At 38.6% G+C, this 18195-nt stretch overlaps 1 protein-coding gene and 1 non-coding gene across 2 annotated transcripts in view; both read left to right on the forward strand.

Moving 5' to 3' along the window:
- LOC148825762 (uncharacterized) overlaps nt 1–18195 on the forward strand; it is a 232396-nt gene that overhangs the window by 136679 nt on the left and 77522 nt on the right. The gene's annotated exons all lie outside the window — the stretch shown is intronic.
- Nucleotides 15028–15109, forward strand: trnal-uag (transfer RNA leucine (anticodon UAG)). Its single transcript has one exon. It is a non-coding gene; the product is annotated as a tRNA-Leu (tRNA).

Below are 18195 nucleotides of genomic sequence, written 5' to 3' on the forward strand. Positions count from 1 at the left end.
TGTTTTCGGGTTACAACAATTTTTTTTTTGTATTGATAGGACCCCACGCATTACTATGGGAGTAGTTAACTTTAGTTCTTACATTGTACCTGAAATTACCACGTAAACTACTACTCTGTTTCCCATTTTTAAAAGGCAAAAGTGAAGTTTGTTTTTCCTTGCTGCTGATTGGTAGCTACAATGGGTCAATTGCAATAAACTTATATACAATAAACTCAACTGAAACTTGTCAGCAGCTCTGTACTAAACCTGTTCTCAATTGCAACAAACCTAAAATAACAGCTAGAGTCTAGCTTAAACCACCTCTTCATAGGTTTTAAGCTACTCAGAAGCGGACTAAGCAGAACAATTGATCACATTAGAACTGTCTTGAATGTAATGGAAATAATATACTCATTAAGTAACAAGCTTATGCACCACTTGCTTGAAAATTATTATTATATTTAACTAAAATTGCTTTCCAGACACCACAAATATTCACAATGAATGTTATCATTACACGTATTTATTAATAAAAGTGTTGTTTATTCATAATTAAGTTCCATGTATATCTTTATTAGTAGCTGTATTACAAGTAATGCATATACTGTACAGTCTTTATTATAGTTAGTTTTCAGTTATCCTGGGGAGGGAAGAGAATGGAAATTAAGGAAATAAAAATTTAAAGGGCTTTTAAGTCTTCAATGTGTTCTGTCATAGCTGTGTGTTGTCATATCTGGGTGTTAATTTAGTATATTTGTTGTATTATTTATTGTGGTTTGACACTACACTTGTGTTTCTCAGGAGAAAGCAGTATTTTTTTTTTTATTTGAGGTTACAGAAAGGTGTATTGTACGGCCAAATGTAAGGTTACGTTAAGAAAGCATTATTGTTACCTTTTGCAACGTTATTTATTTAAGATGGTTCTTCGGAATAGTGTCACTTACGTATCTGTGACTGTGGTCCAACAATAACGGTGCTGAAATAGCCGGAATGTGTGGGAAGAAGATGGAGATGGAACAGGAGGCTTATTCAATCGATAGAAAGGTTTGTGTAGGACTGAACACACTACGGTTATGGTATTGGGTTTAAGAGCATTACGATCCTACAGTCTCCTGATCCATAATCAGATGCGTTATCCAATGCACCACTGGCCCTTGTACCGCATTCCTTAAGTGCACCACTGTGAGCTTGCGCCGCTACAATAATAAATCGCCCCAGTCCAAATTTTCTCAATTAGGTGCACGTTTTCTATGTGTATTTAGTTAATAAGTCTTTCATTTTGTCTGTTTTAAAAATTGCATCTCTTTAAAACAGACAAACGAGTTTATGTGTCGCGCTGAAATTCACACATGAGGGAATTCAAATGAAAGAAATCACAGAAAAGATATCGCGCTTAAAAAGAAATCCAGAGTGGAGACGCTGGTGATAGAAAACAGAGCTTCATATGATGCATGAGATGCTTTACCTCTGAACTAAACTCGGCTCTTTAATCGTGTTAGGAAGAGTGAATAGCCAACAGTGTACATTTTAAAAATCAACACGAGCCTCTCCTTCATTGTTTAATGAGCTTTTGATGAACGCCTAAGTGAAAGACAAATTCACTATTTTCACTTTGTGATTAAAAAACACTTTTATCACATGTTAAGCACTCCTGATGGTGTCGAATAGTTCTCTTTTCTACCCTCATCATTTGAGGATCCCCAGCTAAAATATCTTTTTAAACTACAACAAAATAGCAATATTTTGAATACTATTTAAGTTTACATAGTCACATTCCCGGTGATATTGACTTAGGCGCTCAACTATTAACTTCTTGTAGTTTGACTTGTGCCAAAAGTTTGAAATCTCTGCAACTATCAGGATGCTTAAGGACATCCAAAGAAACCCCATCACATTTAGGGGAGACGGTGTTGAGGTCCGATTAATTTGAAATGCGTCTCTGGGGACTTTTGATTTACCAACGTTATGTTTAACTGAAGGATATGCTGACTGACTGTGCCATTGAAACTAACGCACATCACCTTTCTTCTACATTCACAGGTTTTTGGCTAAAGACAAAAAAATCATTTTCGTTTCCTTGCCAGCTGGCAGTAATTCCTCTGCACTGACAAAACAGATGAGTATTTTATCTTTCGCAATTTGTATGGATTTTTTTAAAAACAAGTTGTTCCAAAAATTAAATGAACACTTCCATTAAATTTAATGTAGAAGCATGTTGCTGTCCATAATGATAAACTATGCAGCAAGACAGGAAGGAAGGCACCACTGGGATTCACACCCACAATCTCCTGTTTACTAGGCAGGTGCTTTAACCAACTAAGCCACAGCATTCTCTCATCCTAGTGTTAATCCCGCATCAGCAGGGTCAGCTTGTCGGCACGCCTGTCTCCATTTGGTGGTTTGAGCTGACGCTGCCATGACGTTCCCATTAAATGCGACCGAGAATACACCAACCGGCGCGCCGCTTTGCCTGCTGTCGGAGAACTAAGTCACGGCACTGGCATCAAATATCCCTTTTACAGCCACTTGGACACATCTCAATTGCTCTGAGACACCTGCATTCAGTGTGCGCTGAGCCTGCTCGCTGAGCAAGTGACGAGAAATGGCTTATGTCCAAGGAGCTCAATTTGCTTTTTATGTTCAACGGGGTGTCCACTACAGCCGGCACTGAAGCGCAGCACGGGCTCTGTGGTTTGACATCTCCCAAGGTAAATGTTGAAATTGTAGGTGGAAGAGGAAAATTACCCTCGTGTATGGGGAAAGAGCCAACTCATGTCCGGAAGGGGCTAAAGTGTGTATGGAGGTGGCCTAGTGGTTAAAGCAATAACTTCTTAATACATTATACTCTGCACAAGTAGGTTTGAACCCCATCCTTCTCGAGGAAGGGCTTTGACACATTTTGACCTTTTTAAACTTGGTGTGCTTTTGTTTAGTTTTTTCGCTCCTATACTGTAACAGTAATATTTCTAGATGTGCATGAACATGGAAGGCTGACAGCAGGAACATGTGGCCCACAAGCAGTGACAATATCAGAGGTGTCTGCAGTGTGTTGGTTTGTGAGCAACAATAAAATAACTTGACGTGGAAGCAGGTGTGCCTGCATTAATACAGCTCCATCGAGCGGAAAAAGTAACACAAGAACAGACTTAAATTCAACAGCGAGTTTCTGTAGCTGAAAACAGAAACTACTCCACATGATGATTGAACTCACAACCTTGGCATAACTCCGCTTTAAAAGCACCCCAACCTGACCAATTGCGCTACTGGAGCAACACAGCACAGTAGCACATTTTCCTTAGTGCACTTAAACAGTGCTTATTCCCTAGCCTACCAGCTTCAAGATTTTTTTAAATCGATCGAAGATTCATTGGAAAAGGTTTGTCGATGGATCAGGTGGGAATCACACCCGGATTCACTGCTTTCAAGGCAGCTATGTTCATCATTATACCCAGGACTGGCGCCAGGTGAATGATCTGTAGGGGGACATCTGAAATCCTGAAGGGGGCAGTGATATTTTGGTTTAAACGGAGCCGTTGCAACCATCCAAGTGAATTCTCGCAAGCATGCCACTGATTAGTATTTCATGTCAGAAGATAACGACAAGCAATCTGGTATTTAGCGATGAAGAACAGTTCCACGTTCATCAGAACTCACGTGATTATTTTTGCCTGGAGCATCAACCATATGTGTTCTTTTTTGCAACAACATCAACGGTAACGAGGTTCTGAATCATTAAGAAATCATTGTAAAACCAACAGAAAGTACAAACTTCTATAACTACAGTCCTAGTTATATAACGATTGTACTGTAAGTATAAGGATAAACTACTGCAAGGCAGTGGTCCACCTGAGCAAATAAGGTCATAATAATATTGACACCCCAAAACATAGACACTATGTAACATGCTATTCCTGGACGGATAGCCCTCCTGCACATCAAACAGTCCGATGTTGTAACTGTGAATTCGGGGTTAGTGTAGTTATCTGACCATTGACAAAGTACAACTATTTTTTACGGCGCAAGTTACAGTAAGTGAAAGTGTTCAAAAACTTTTTATCCAAACCTTTTATCCAAAACTGAGGGGGGTGGGACTGTTCAGTTGAGGTCGCGATTTTGTCATGCCAGTAACATTTTCACAAAACGTCCTAGAGTTACAAAAACACTTACTTTGTGTATAAAGTGCATTGTGTACACACTGTAAGTTCACAACACGAGAAATACTGCTCAATATGGGATCCTGTCCAGGAATATCAGGGCTGTAGAGGGTCAGATCTACAGATGTAGTAAACACATTAGTGGAGACGGTGTGTCTGCTCTCTGTGTGAGAGCCGGACAGGAAGAATAATCTGTGGTCTGGGAAGAAGAGACCCTTGTTGGAAGAGCGGCATTCCTCACAGGAGAGAATGAAAACAAAACTTTTTTAGGGACGCTGATTTTTCTCCTTGGGGGAATTAAAAGCACTTCTAGGGTGTGACCTCATGGCGCAATGGTAGTGCATCTGACCCCCCCCATCAGAAGTTTGTATGTTCAAATCATGTCAAGATCGGCTGATGTGTTTTCAGGTTCAGCTGGTGCTGAACCCAGACATTACACCATGCAGTCCAGTTTTATCTGTATACCACATAGATAATCTAAATGAAATAACAGAGCAGTACAGAACACGCATTCAAGAGATTACACAGCAAGTCATTTTGAACACGACAAGAGAAAAGGCACGACAAGAGAAAAGAGAAAAGGCACACTGCACATCTGTGAAACGTCCGACTTTAAAGACAGTTACATCACAGAATGGAAGTTTCAGGCCCCTTTTTTATTACAGGTTCAAGCTAACCTGAAAGTTACAGAGTTTTAGGTCACTTTTGTATTAAATAAAATAAATATTATTTGCCCTTTTTTAAATTGTGGATGAAATCCACTCCCATGTACCAAGACCTTACAGTATATTCATGTTAATTATAATGACCAACGCTATTGGACATTAGCTGGTGCTTTTTGTAACGATTTGCTATTTCATGCAGGAAAAAAAGGAAGCCCAACCCAACGTTTGCTTTCAGGTGCGGTTCATTCACATAATGGACATCTATTTCTGAGGAGCCTGATTTAAAATCACACAAATCCGGTAGGAGTCAAACCTACAATCTCATGATGCAACATCAGATGCGTTATCCATTAAACCACTGGCCAATCATGTAACCGAATTACACCATGGTGTGCTCAGCACTGCAACTAGTAATACACCACCCCATCTAAAATTTCTAAGTGAGAAACGTGTTTTCTAAATTTTTATTAGTTTTAAAATATCATATCTTTAAAACAGACAAAGGGTTTGTGTGTCACTCTGATATTCTGATTGATTTAGAATTCAAAGAAAAAATGTTTTCTTCAACAACGCAGTGAAATTATGACATCTTCACTCTACTTCTCTCTTGTAGTAAAGCAGACCTTGCAGTGTGAGCATTTGCTACAGTAAATTAGGTCATGTATCATGTTAAATCACTTCTTCAAAACAAAACATTTCCTGGTGCACGTTTTCTCCATGAAAAAAATACATTTTTCCCTTACATGCTTTCTCATTTTTTTCCCATCAGAGTACAGAAAGAAGAAAAAAGGGAAAAGCAGTGTCGCAAAAGAACTCCGTCACCCTTGGGAGATGTCAAGCTCATCGGATATGAAAAGTGCCCAATAAAAGCAATTTCTCTTCATTTATCTTATCAGCTTCAGGGCTGCTATTATGTGTGAGGAGGCAACTAGCTCAGCCAGCAGACTCAGCGCTTACTGAATACAGGTATGTTTTGAGTGTCATGCTGATCGTCTTATAAATGGAAAAGAAACTTTTAAAGCTGATAAAGTAATTTGCATGTGGCTACAACATCCCTGGAAGAGAGATTTTATCAGTTGCACATAATCGGTATTTTTTACTTTTTGTTCAGCACTGGAAATATATTTTTTAAAGTTTTCTTAATTAGATCTCATGAAGTATTGACAGGACCTACCTTTAGCACTCAATAGCGATATTAATGGAGTAGAAATGTAAGATAAATTGATGATCTGAGCTAAAATAGTCCTTTCGCGCCTCATGTAACAGTGTTCGTATTCATAGCAAGTAATATTCTTTTTCAACCCCAAACGTTGCTATTGCATTAAGCTTTGTGCGACCATTAGAGGTTTCGGTAGCTTTTGGAGAGCGCACTTTTCCAAACTGAAACCTATAAGAACATTATTCAAGGTACACCATGTCCCAGAATCGTTCATCGGGACTAGGATTAATATCAATGGAAAGTACTTCAAAATAAAAGATTTAACTGAAATATTAAAAGAGTAGGAAAGCATTTAAAATAGAAAAAATCAGTTCAGATGATATTTAATTTTTGAGAAATGGGGACATACATCAGCTCAGTGAGCAGTGCGAGGTGCTCTCCTGGAGATGATGTTAAATTAGTTGAAATCATGTGATAGTTGATACTTAGTGAAACAGCCAGCACAAATGGTTGCGTTTGTGATTATGCCACTTCTCTACTATAGCAGCGTCGATAAAAGACCCTCTGAAAGCAGTAAAGCACTGCACAACTGAATTCATTGCTATTTGGAGAAATCCACAAACTCGTGTTTTTCATGTGCTTTAAAAGACAGCCATACTCACCGACAAAATAATGACACTGCAGCTGATTTTTTCCGAAGCACAGTTGACCTTTCTCAGCCAAATGATGAAGCTCACCCAGTGAATACTATAGCAGAAGGTGGAGGAAAGTGCAACTTTGTAACTATTGCAACCACAGGAACAACTGCAAGAAGCAGAATCAATTTCCCATCGAATGGTGGTTTTGTCTGAGGTACGCGATGTGAACGTGTGGACACAATTTCTTCAAAACTTGGACAAAGTATTTCTGATGGAGCGCTGTGCGCAAAGATTGAATAAGCTTTGCTCCTGCCGATGATTCTGCGTGAAAAAGCACAGCATTCAAGTTTCACAGACAAATGCACCATGCCTACAAAACCAATTTTAAAAACAATTGCGGCACACTACGATTCACACTGACTCAAAAGTGATCACGGCAGATGTTGTTCCCTGCATAATGCTGAAGGGACCAAAGAGCATTGCTGTTGGAACACAAAATGAGGCTTTTTTATACCTTGATGATAAGCTGACAAAGACTATCTTGAAACACCTAGTTCAGTCTCTCGACAGACTGTCAAGCAAAGCTTTTACCCATTGAATTTGCAATAGAAGGAAGGTCTTAACCCACCAACACTTAGCAGCGGCAAGATTCAAACCTAACCCAGCGAAAAAAATGGAGCACAAACCCAGCACTTAGACCACCCAGCCACACTCCCAACACCTTACTCTTTTGGAGAACGTCGGGTGTCAACAGACAACACCGTTGAAATCTCTGAACTGCCTAGCGGACACTTTGTCGCCTTCTTCTGACCTGTATTTAATGCGATTCTCTGAAAACTTGGCATGTTATATCTGTGCTACCTTTATGGAGGGCACACTCATAAGAATCATAGATTCGATCACAAGCATCTAAAAATGAGCATGAGAAAATGACATCACGCTATAAGGCTGAATGGCACAAATTCTCCTGTTACTTCTGCAGCAAATGTGTGTTTTTTGCTTCTTAACACTGAGATAGTTGGAGATATTTGGCAGCAGTGGGGTTCCAACTCACACCCCCAAAGAGACTAGAGCTTTAATCCAGCTCTAAATTAAAAACTGGGTGACTTGTAAGGGCTGGTAGGAGAGGAAAGGAATAAATGCTTCTTTTTTGGATAAAGTCTTTATCTACTAAAAGAAGGAAATAAATATTTTATTATTATTTTTTCACCAGTTGTTTTGATCAAATTATTGTAACGCAGTGCCATATTAAGGTATAATATGTACATGAACGTCGTGTCTGAGTCGATGATGGCAGTTGAGTATCACTGGAGGACAGTTCATCATGAGTGGGTAAGCCTGCATAATGAGGGAGAAGAGATCGGCCTCTCTGACGCAGTGTCCAGTGACACTAACCTTCTGTCCTACTGTTCTCTGCTAATGTAGAGGGTGAATGTTTATTTAGGTGAATGTAAGGTTTCATTCTTCTAAAATATTTCCGAGCACTTTTTTTGTTGCTGAAAATTAATCTTGTGCATTTGAATGAATTCCGATATTGTCACCTAATTCTATACATTGTTTCATCAGACTAGAACATTTAGAGGAGCTCAATTGCATTTATGAATTGCATAGTGATAGTATTACTTTCCGTTTAAATACTTCAGCCAAAAATGTAGAGAAGGTGCTCCTGTTTTCACCATTATAAGAACTGTGATGCACCAGTAATATTTACTCTCACAAAAGTATTGTAATTGTATTGTTCTGTTCTGTAACAATCTTGAGTGACACAAACCTTCTGTTTTACTGCACTACACTTCTCCAGAGGCCAGTTCAGCACACAAGGATCCTCAGTCAAACAAACACTGCAATCGCTTGATAAACGCCATTTCTCATCCTTTCTCTTAGTGTCGGTGCTACTATTGTATGCAAAGGAGGCGACTTGACAATGAAATCTTAAAGAGAGTCTTCATGAAGGTGTGCGTCGGCAAGCTGGGTAATTGACTGGGCTTGTGAAGAAACCAATCTCATTCAACAACCATACAAATTGCACAGCTTAAGGCACATGAAGCGAAATCTGTGAGCTGATTGACACAAAACAATGTCACTTCACATTATCTGCAAAGTTGTTTTGCTTGTCTGACCACCTCTTACTACTTTACAGTGAGCACATATATTTCAGTTTCTTTCCCCCATGTGGAGATGTATCCACTGCCAAAACTTCTGTCTGATTATTTAAATTATCTGTAAAACTGTTACATGACTTCATCTAATTGTAAATTTATAAGACGGTCTATGAGACATTTGTTAGAGTAGCTGAATCCCAGGGCTGGTATGGAATCACACACAGACGGGTCTTCTGTGTGATCTGAGTCCCACTGCTCAGAGCTACAGACTGGTCAAATGGTCACTATTGTAGACACGACCATCGGACCATCGACTACAAATAATCAATATACTGATCATAGTGTCACTACTGGTGTTTATTACATAAATACTATATATAAATAATAAGATAATTCCACACTCACTTGTGTTATAAAACACTTAAAAAACATGTTTGGAGGCTGATATACAGTAAAGAAAGTAATACTGAAGGGCTGGAAGTCCTGGAATGCGTTAATAGAACCTTCTTGCTTTCGACCTGGAACAGACCCCACAACTGCCAGATCAGTGACCCCTGAGCCCAGTTCACAGAGAGGAGAACCAGGAGCTCTTTTATGTCTCTAAGAGGGCTGGGAGGAAGGATAAAAGGGGGAAATGTGACATGAGTCCAGGCTGTTCTGTCTGATATTGTTCATGTAGCAGCACTGATTGTCTGAATATCTTCTGGTTCTGGATTGTGAGGATAGAGAGCAGTACGGAGTTGAGATCCTGTCTGAGTGTGAGTCTGAGCTGTGAATCTGACTGAGAAGAGAATAATGATTTTTTATTCTGCCTGAGAATTTTTCCTGAGAATTTTTCTTCTTTTCCAAGTGGTGTTACATCTCCTTCAGAAACTCTGCACAGACTGCCAGAATGAGAGAAGAGGAGAGAGAGGTGGACAGATAAGAGCACACACAGCAAGAGACACATACGTCTTGATTTACTTTGAAGCAAGTGTTCATTTCTTTTCTGGAACAAGTTGTTTCTGAACTTCAAGAAATTCATACAACTTCTGAAAGATGAAATACAAATCTTGCTTCTCAGGACAGAAGAAATGCTGCAAAAAAATGCCAGTGATTTGTGAAAAGCAACGGGAATGTGTCCCTGTGCAGCTGTTAAACAAAGGGCTGGTGGGTCAAACGCACTCAGGGACGCGCTTCAGATTGTGATGATGTAAACACAATCTCCGCTAAAAATTAAAGGGATTTCTTCGCAAACCCTCTTGAATGTTGCAGGAAATCTTAGTGTTTTACTCGTGTGCAACTACAACAAGTAAACAATTAAGTACCTAAGTCAATGTCCAAGAAAACCATCTTCACGTGTGGAATTTTTCTTTAACTACTGTTGGCAGAATTCATTTATACACCCATTGTATCCTTAGCAAAAATATTTTAAAATTAGAACACAGATTTGTTGGAGAACTTGACAATCCTTGACAATCATTAATAAATGAGCATTATACAAATGTGTGTTGATATTTTTAATATGTACCTTAATTGTAATATATATATAATTGCTTTGATATGGATGTTCATTTGAAGGAATTGAGGAAACTATGAAGGATCACAGAACAACCAAAGATACATTTGGGCATCTGCTATTGGTAAAGATGAAAGAGTACCTTAAGTGTGAAGCTTGCATACACACGAGAGAAAAAAAACAGTTTTAATGCACCTCATTAAATTGATGGTGTGCTTATCAATCGTGCAGAAAGTGCACATAGCACAGAATGGTTTTGATCCATCAATCTCTGCGTTATGGGCCCAGCACGCTTCTGCTGCCATATAGCGATTCAACACAACTGGTCTATCTTTGCTTTCTAAAAGTGCGCCCGAGATGAAAAGTCTAAACGGTAAACGCAGACGTCACTTTGAGCACTTGGTCTTTTATAGTACAAATCATCACCCGCTGCTCTACATGGGCGTGTCTTCAATATCGTTGAGAACCAAACCTTCTGCTTTCCGAGGCAACTGATTCTTTCGTCGTTAATTCCCAAATCTTCAATGAGAATCAGTGAAATGAAAATCAAACATGTACACACTCGCGTCCTAACCTGAAAGAAAAATCTACACCCACTTTTTTATACTGAAAATGATTCAGGAAGTACAGCAAAGTTCTAAAACCAGCGAATGCATCTGCATACATAAAATGTCAATTTTTCAAAAGTAAAATCTTCAGCTTTGAAAGATTGCCATCCATATATTTTCGTTTTTCTCTTTTTTTACATAACACGCTTTCGAGAAACAAACTGTCTTTTAATTAAGGCTTCATTAGAAAATGTGTTTGTTGGTTTGCCAAGTTAAAATCGGCACATCCCAGTGGGCGAAATATGTAGAATATACGACTATTAAACGCATACCTTAGACGTGTAAATGTGCTCCGTAACTTGTCTAGAATGAAATTCTAATATACGTATATCGTTATACGTCAATTAGACATCTATGATTATATGTTTATTATACATAAATGGTTGGAGTTCTATTATACGGATACATTAAGAAGACTATTATACATATATAGTTAAAGGTCTATTATACATCAAAGAAAGATTTTTATAGGTGTAGAAACTAGTAAATAAAGCCAATGATTTATTTTAGAAATGTATTCTTAAAATATACAATTATTCACACCTGACAAAATATGTAGTTCAAATTATACATTATATACAATATTGTAATCAACAAATGTCTAATCATCATTAAAAAACACAACTAGTAAACTTCAGTTACAAATTCTAGTAACATGGCGATATATATATAGTAATGACAAACACAAACTAATTACATGAACACGCTAATATTTAACTCAAAACCACATTTCGATTCAAATATAAATTTTAAAATTTACAACTTCTTTATTTCCACGAAAATATTATTAATGTAGCACAAACGCTACTTTCTAATAAAGACAGAAAGAAACTGTTTGTTTTGTGTCTCATGGTGATCCTCCTCTCGATACTAATGAAATGTTTAATATGATCCCTCGAGAAAAAAAAGGAGTCAATTTCCGCCTGGAATGATTGATGCCCCATCAAACATTTTGTAATATCCCTGGAAGTTTATACAGTAGAATCCTGGTTCGTGGCTTAAATTCAAGGTAAACAAGACTAAGGAAACGAGTTGGAAACTTGATGTCAAGTGGGATTTAAATCATCCGGAACATTTCACGACATTGGGCAGTATGTGCCAGAGAGCCTACTGCCATCCCTTCGATAGTTCGGTTGGTTGAGCGGAGGAGTGTAGTGGAATCAGCAGGGAGTCCTTAGGTCGCTGGTTCGAAGGAAGGCGCTTTTTGTGTACTTTAATCAAAGAGTTAAAAAAGCGAATCTGTTTTATTCAGACATTTATCAAAAGCTCAATAAACGACGAAGTAGAGGTTCCTGTTCCGAATTCAGCCCACGTCTGATTGTCTTGTTTTGGCCAAGATCTGATCTTTGAATTAAGGGACTACTCTGTCTGCTTTGTAATTCAAAAATACATACAAATGTCAAGTTTTTTGTAGATATAAAGGTGTTCTCTGTTTTCAAAGGATAGGTACTTAATTGGCATAATGATTTGGTATTGATTTTGTATCGTTGTATTATAAAGTTTGTGCTTTCTGTGTTTTTATCGTATTGTGAACTTATTTTTTAAACAAATGCTTACAAAGGCAAACACGGCACACATCTGTTTATACCAGTGGTGAATTGTACATTTTTATTAAGTACAAGCTACTGTGCACTTCTGGGAGTATAACTTGCGCGCTTTTAACCTTCTCGCAGCTACAGCTATAGCCCTGAAAAAAGCATTAGCTTTATCAGTTTTTATATTAATCTATTTTGAATCAAAGTTTGATATTTTTTTATTTTTTATTGCATTTTACATTACAATAATAATAATAATAATAATAATCATTATTGCGTACACTTATATAGCACTGTTCTGGATACTCCACTCAATGCGCGTTACAGGTAATGGGGACTCCCCTCCACCACCACCATTCTCCTGAATGATCACAGAGAGTCAGGACCTCGGTTTTACGTCTCAGCCGAAGGACGGCACCTGTTTACAGTTTAGTGTCCCCTTCATTGTACTGGGGTATTAGGACCCGCATGGACCGCAGGGTGTGCGCCCAGCGACAAAAAACAGACGTCTGTCGGGCTCGGCTGCGAGCAGGACAATGACATCACAGGGACAAAGTAGAGGAAATCAAAAGGGTTCTATAAAAGACCTGTGTCAGCTGTTGGTTTGCACTCTGGACTCTAAATCCTCCGATCTGATTTTAAATCTCTCTAATACCTGAGCTGCGGCTTCTTCCGAGTATTTATTCGTATACTTATTATGTGTAAGTGTATAGATGAAACCTTTCATATATTGTTCAGTTTAAATCAAAATGCTTTACTAATACAAGAGAGAAGTATAGTATGAAGGATGTGACAAATTTATGATTTCTTGGAACAAAACGGTTTTTATTTGCATTCGAAATGAAGCGGAATTTTAGCGCGACACACAAACCCTTTGTCTTTTTTAGAGTGATTTTTAAACAGACATTAATGTAGAAAACGTGTTTTTTTTTAGCACTACAATAGCAGGGTCAGTGGCGTAATGAATAACATGTCAGGCCTCGCGTCAGAAAATTATAAGTTGGACTGCCGTCTGGCTTGTTGCGTTTATACCACTTACGTTCTTTTATATAAATGAACTCCACCTGAAAGCTATAGAAAACACTTTGGGTAAGTTGTCTGCAGCCTCATGCGAATTTCGACAACTTACCCAAAACACTGTACTGTCTGGAGATCAGCTCCAGCTCTGAACTCAATTGCAATGAAAAACCATGCGTAACAAAACTGGAGAACAGCTGAACTTGTGCTCAGTTCGGTGATGAGGGATCAGAACTGTCCTTGTTGTAATTAGCACGAACTGCACAGACTCTGAATCAGACCATGTCAATTAGTCTGATCAGTGTAGGACACGTTAATGTAGAATTATTAATAGATTTATTAGTTAGTTCAGGTTTACCTACCTGAACTAATGTAGAATTATTACTTGGTCTGTCTCTTGTTTGTATATAAATGAATGTCTCTGACAACTTAATGTTAGTTTTACGATGTAGGTCAGGCGTTGACATATGCACGAGTATACTAAATGTCTCACTATTGATTCAACTCATGTTCTACAGGAGATTGGCGATTCCTCCTGTTTCTCGTACAACCATATCAGAACAGAAGCCCGTGTCACCCAGCTCTGATTCACGATCGACTCGCATCTTTATCCCTTTTTTGTTCGTGATCATTATTTTCTTTAGCTATGATCAATATTGAACTTTTTCTAAATTAAATGACAATAATCAAACATGCAGGCAGATTTTTGAAAAGTATTCGGAATTGACAGGGTGCCCCTTTGGAACAGTCGTCAGAAAATGTGAGAAAATGAAAGTTATGTAAGCTCTCACAGAAAGCATTGAAGATTGGAATCTGAGTGTAAAAAAGCTACCCGTCTCCCAATGATAGGCAGGGATACACACCATGACTCGAATAGACTCAGCGAACTTTAACACCTATGATATTACGAGTGCTTTGCACGTGTCGAATTTCACGAAGGAACTACTACAACAGTTGTGGACATAATTCAATACCACCGGCAAAGTCCAATGCCGGCAACATCTGAGAAAATAATGTTCACTCATGGAATTTGGTTTTTGAATGGCTGGCGGGAAAATTCATTTATACTCCTGTTGCACCCTCAGCTGAAACATGTTAAAATAACAACGCAGATTTGTTGGAGAACCTGACAAGAATTATTGGGTTAGCACTGTATGTATTCTTGTATATTTACTTTAATTTTAATATAAATGTAAACATGCATGCTGTATAAGCTAATGTAATTTTAAAATATGTTAGCTGAGGATGCGAGGGGGGCTATTATACCTTGTGAAACACGCAAGGAACTGTAAAAAAGGCTGTTATTTGAATAAAATTGGCGATCACAAGAAAACCACAATTTATGTGGTATTATCATCAATATCCTTCAAAATCTACGTTCAAATGAAGGATTTGAAGAAACTATGAGAAAAAAGCAACAGTAGTAGCAGAGGATTTTGATTTTTGCTCTTCAAGTCAGTAGATCACCGTAGAGTTGCACCCCTACAAACAGCACAAAGGATGAATCCCATCTCCTTCGTTATTGCTGTTTCTGCCGGTGAAAGTAGCGATTGTGCTTCTCAGAAGATGAAGGTGCAGTCACTTCCACATGTCATATCATTAGATCTGACGACAAGAGCTGAAGTCCCCAGTCCAAGCCAGCAATATGAGGAAGATGGGTATGGAGCAAGGTAGCGTGGCCGAGCGGTCTAAGGCGCTGGATTTAGGCTCCAGTCTCTCTGGGGGCGTGGGTTCGAATCCCACCGCTGCCAAATGTTAGTGTTTTAAGACATGCAATACGATCAGTAAAAGCGCTTTTTGTTAGGCTGCGGGAGGTGTTTAGTGATAGACTTTCTAAAAGACAGACTGTCAGCTTAACATCAAGGCAGAAAAAATATTTTGTTTTCTCAACATAAATTCTCTTTGGCATGTTCAGCTTTATGTAGGGAACAACATCTGCCAAGATCACTTTTGAGGCAGTGCACATGATAGTGTACCGGCAAGTACATTTAATATTGGCTGTGGTGGTGAGCTGCTTTTGTCTGTGAAACTTTTAATTCTTCACGCCGAATTGTTGGCAGGGGTAAAGCTTATTAAATCTTTGAACATAGCGCTCCATCAGAAATACTTTGTTCGTGGTCAAAAGAGATCAGAGGATTAACTTCATGAATTCACATAGCATACCTTACAGGAAAAAATTAAAAGGGGAATTGATTGTGCTTCCTGATGTTGTTCCTGTGGTTTCTTTGGATACAGAGGTGAATGTTCTTTGACGTTCTGCTAGAGTATCCACTGGGTGGGCTTTATCAATCAGCTCGGATAGGTCATCAGTGCTCCGTCTCCGGAAAATAATCAGCACTGTCGTTTTTTCCTGTGCTGTCTTTTAAAACATATAAGATCACGAGTTTACAGATTTCTCCAAATAACAACTATACATTTTAACCCAGCGGTTAGCATTCCTTCAATCCAATAGTTTTACTCCTGGTAAAAAGCAGTGAAATATATAGAGAGATGATATTCAAATATTTCAACATTCTTATTGGATTACCTGTATGGATATATCGCTCAGAATTCCTAATATGATTTTGAGTTTAGTTTTGCTTTACTACTTTCAGAGTCTTTTATTGACCTTGCTGAAGCAGAGAAGTGACATAATCACAAATGCGACCTACCTGTGCTGCTGTTTTTGGTTAATAATGATTGAAAAAAACAGCACTTGCATTAAGAGCAAGAGCAACCAACACGCTCGCTGGTTGTGTTGGGTATTTTCCGGGGTGCTCTTCCTCAGCTGCAAAGTTATTTGGCGAGCAAAGACCTCTGAGAAGGAGTCTGAATCCGTCAACAACACAGGAATTCTAAGATCGCACTGCCGTCTTGTGTACAGAGATCTGCTTTTTCCTTATAGAGTTTTTTGGTATTTAAGAACACGTATCCTACCTTGAATGCTAGTTTCAAAAGATATGTTACCGGATCACAGATTTTCTTGAAAAGATTTGGGGATGCACTTACCGGCATTCAAACCCGACTCAATTATTTAGAAGGCACCTATACCACCAACGCACTTCTGAGAAACACCGGCACATTTCCGCAATCCTCCCTCTCACCTACAAAGTTATGAAGAGACAGACGTCCAATGAAAACTAATTTGATTCACTCAAGGCTCCGCTCTTTTATTGTGATGTCATTTTAATTAATGTTAGCTGTGATAAGGTGTTGTTTCTGTCTCTTAAAGTTTAAGTCTGCTCCTTTCTTCCTGGTTTAGAAATAACATGTTTCATGATTGTTTACAAACACCACTATCAATTATTTGTCCAGCTCTAACGCCTGTGTGCGTTGACAAGGCATCTCCAAAGGACATATTAAATAACATGATCCTTCCTGTTACCATTCCTGTGGTTGGAGCGTTGTTTCGCCCTTTTTCGTTCTTCTACAATATTTGCAGACAGGACTTTATCACTCGAGTTGTACAAAACAAGTCGGTCCATGAAAATCATCTGTACTGCTGTTGTTCTATGCGTAGTTTAATCAAGGTAGTCGAGTGAGGAGGTAAAAAAGCACTCCCCGTCGATAAATCAATCATCGCCGCCCGTGTGACTGGATATAAAAATAACGGATTCATTTTAACCAATCTCTGGAAGCTTCGATGCGGTTATTTTTCCTTCCTTATTTCTTCATTCCTATGAATTTACTCTGTAGTAGAGGAAACACAAAAGTGGGAAACTGCAGGCATCCTTCGTTAGTGGTGGATTGTGTTCAGAGAGCATCAGCACATCTCAGTTCCGTTAATAAGTCTGTTGGGGATATACCTCAGTGGTAGAGCGCATGCTTCGCATGTATGAGGTCCCGGCATCTCCAGGTGCTTTATATTTCTGTGCTCACATTGCAATCTTCTGTTGAATGTGAACTCTTTGCTCATGTTCATAGAGAGCTAAGTTCACACAATTAAACTCAGGCACACTCGAAGTGCTACGGTGTTGCTCTGCTGTTTTAAATGTACCTCTAAAGCATTTAGTTCTGTTAACTACCAAATGATTTGAACTAATTTTATGTCATATTCAGGAAATCCAGAGGTCTTCAGACGTGTCGTGGCTGTTGAAGAAGACACCTTTTGAATCTCACCCGGGATTTCTTGAGAGATCATTCAGTGAGCGAGTCCTCCCTCTGGACTCCACACTGAGCTGAAAACTGCGCGAATTCCATTGTACAACTGAGAAAAAAACTGATGGACCAAACAACGACATTTGATGATTACAAGAAATTCAAGAAACACAACAGTCCGAACACAGGTTTGAATCCCGACCGCTTGATTTAAAAGACAAAGCGAAGGATAAGACCTGTAAACTCTCTTTGTGTCTTACAGTTTATGATATAAAAAAATCTTTCAGAATAATTTCTTGCTGCTGATAGACTATTTATTGAATTTTAACAAAATGTTTTTTAATTTTTAACAAAAAAGTGTGCACACTTATAGAACCAAGGCATTGAAAGTTTTTTTAATTGTTGTTCCAAAAAATGTTCCATTTGTTTTCGTTCTTAATGTTGTTGATTAAAAGATCTTATTAAATGCGAAAAAATCTGAATGTGAAAAAAGGTCAAAATGCTATTGAAAAAATCAGTAATGTGAGGAAAGATGAATTGTGGGAGCCCCTTACCTCCCCATGTCATGCTGTATTTTTCACTCATTCTACTGGGAGTGGTGCTGTCGCTTCTGGATAAAGTCTGTCAGTAGACATTCCAGACGGGTCAGGTACTGTATGACTGCGCTTCGGCACAAGAAGAGACATGTGACTTGCGAGGATCACGACAGTGTCATTCACCATCCAGAGCCCAGATAGCTCAGTTGGTAGAGCATCAGACT

This window comes from Atractosteus spatula, chromosome 10 (genome assembly GCF_055471065.1).
Source record: "Atractosteus spatula isolate fAtrSpa1 chromosome 10, fAtrSpa1.hap1, whole genome shotgun sequence".
Classification (NCBI taxonomy): Eukaryota; Metazoa; Chordata; class Actinopteri; order Semionotiformes; family Lepisosteidae; genus Atractosteus; species Atractosteus spatula.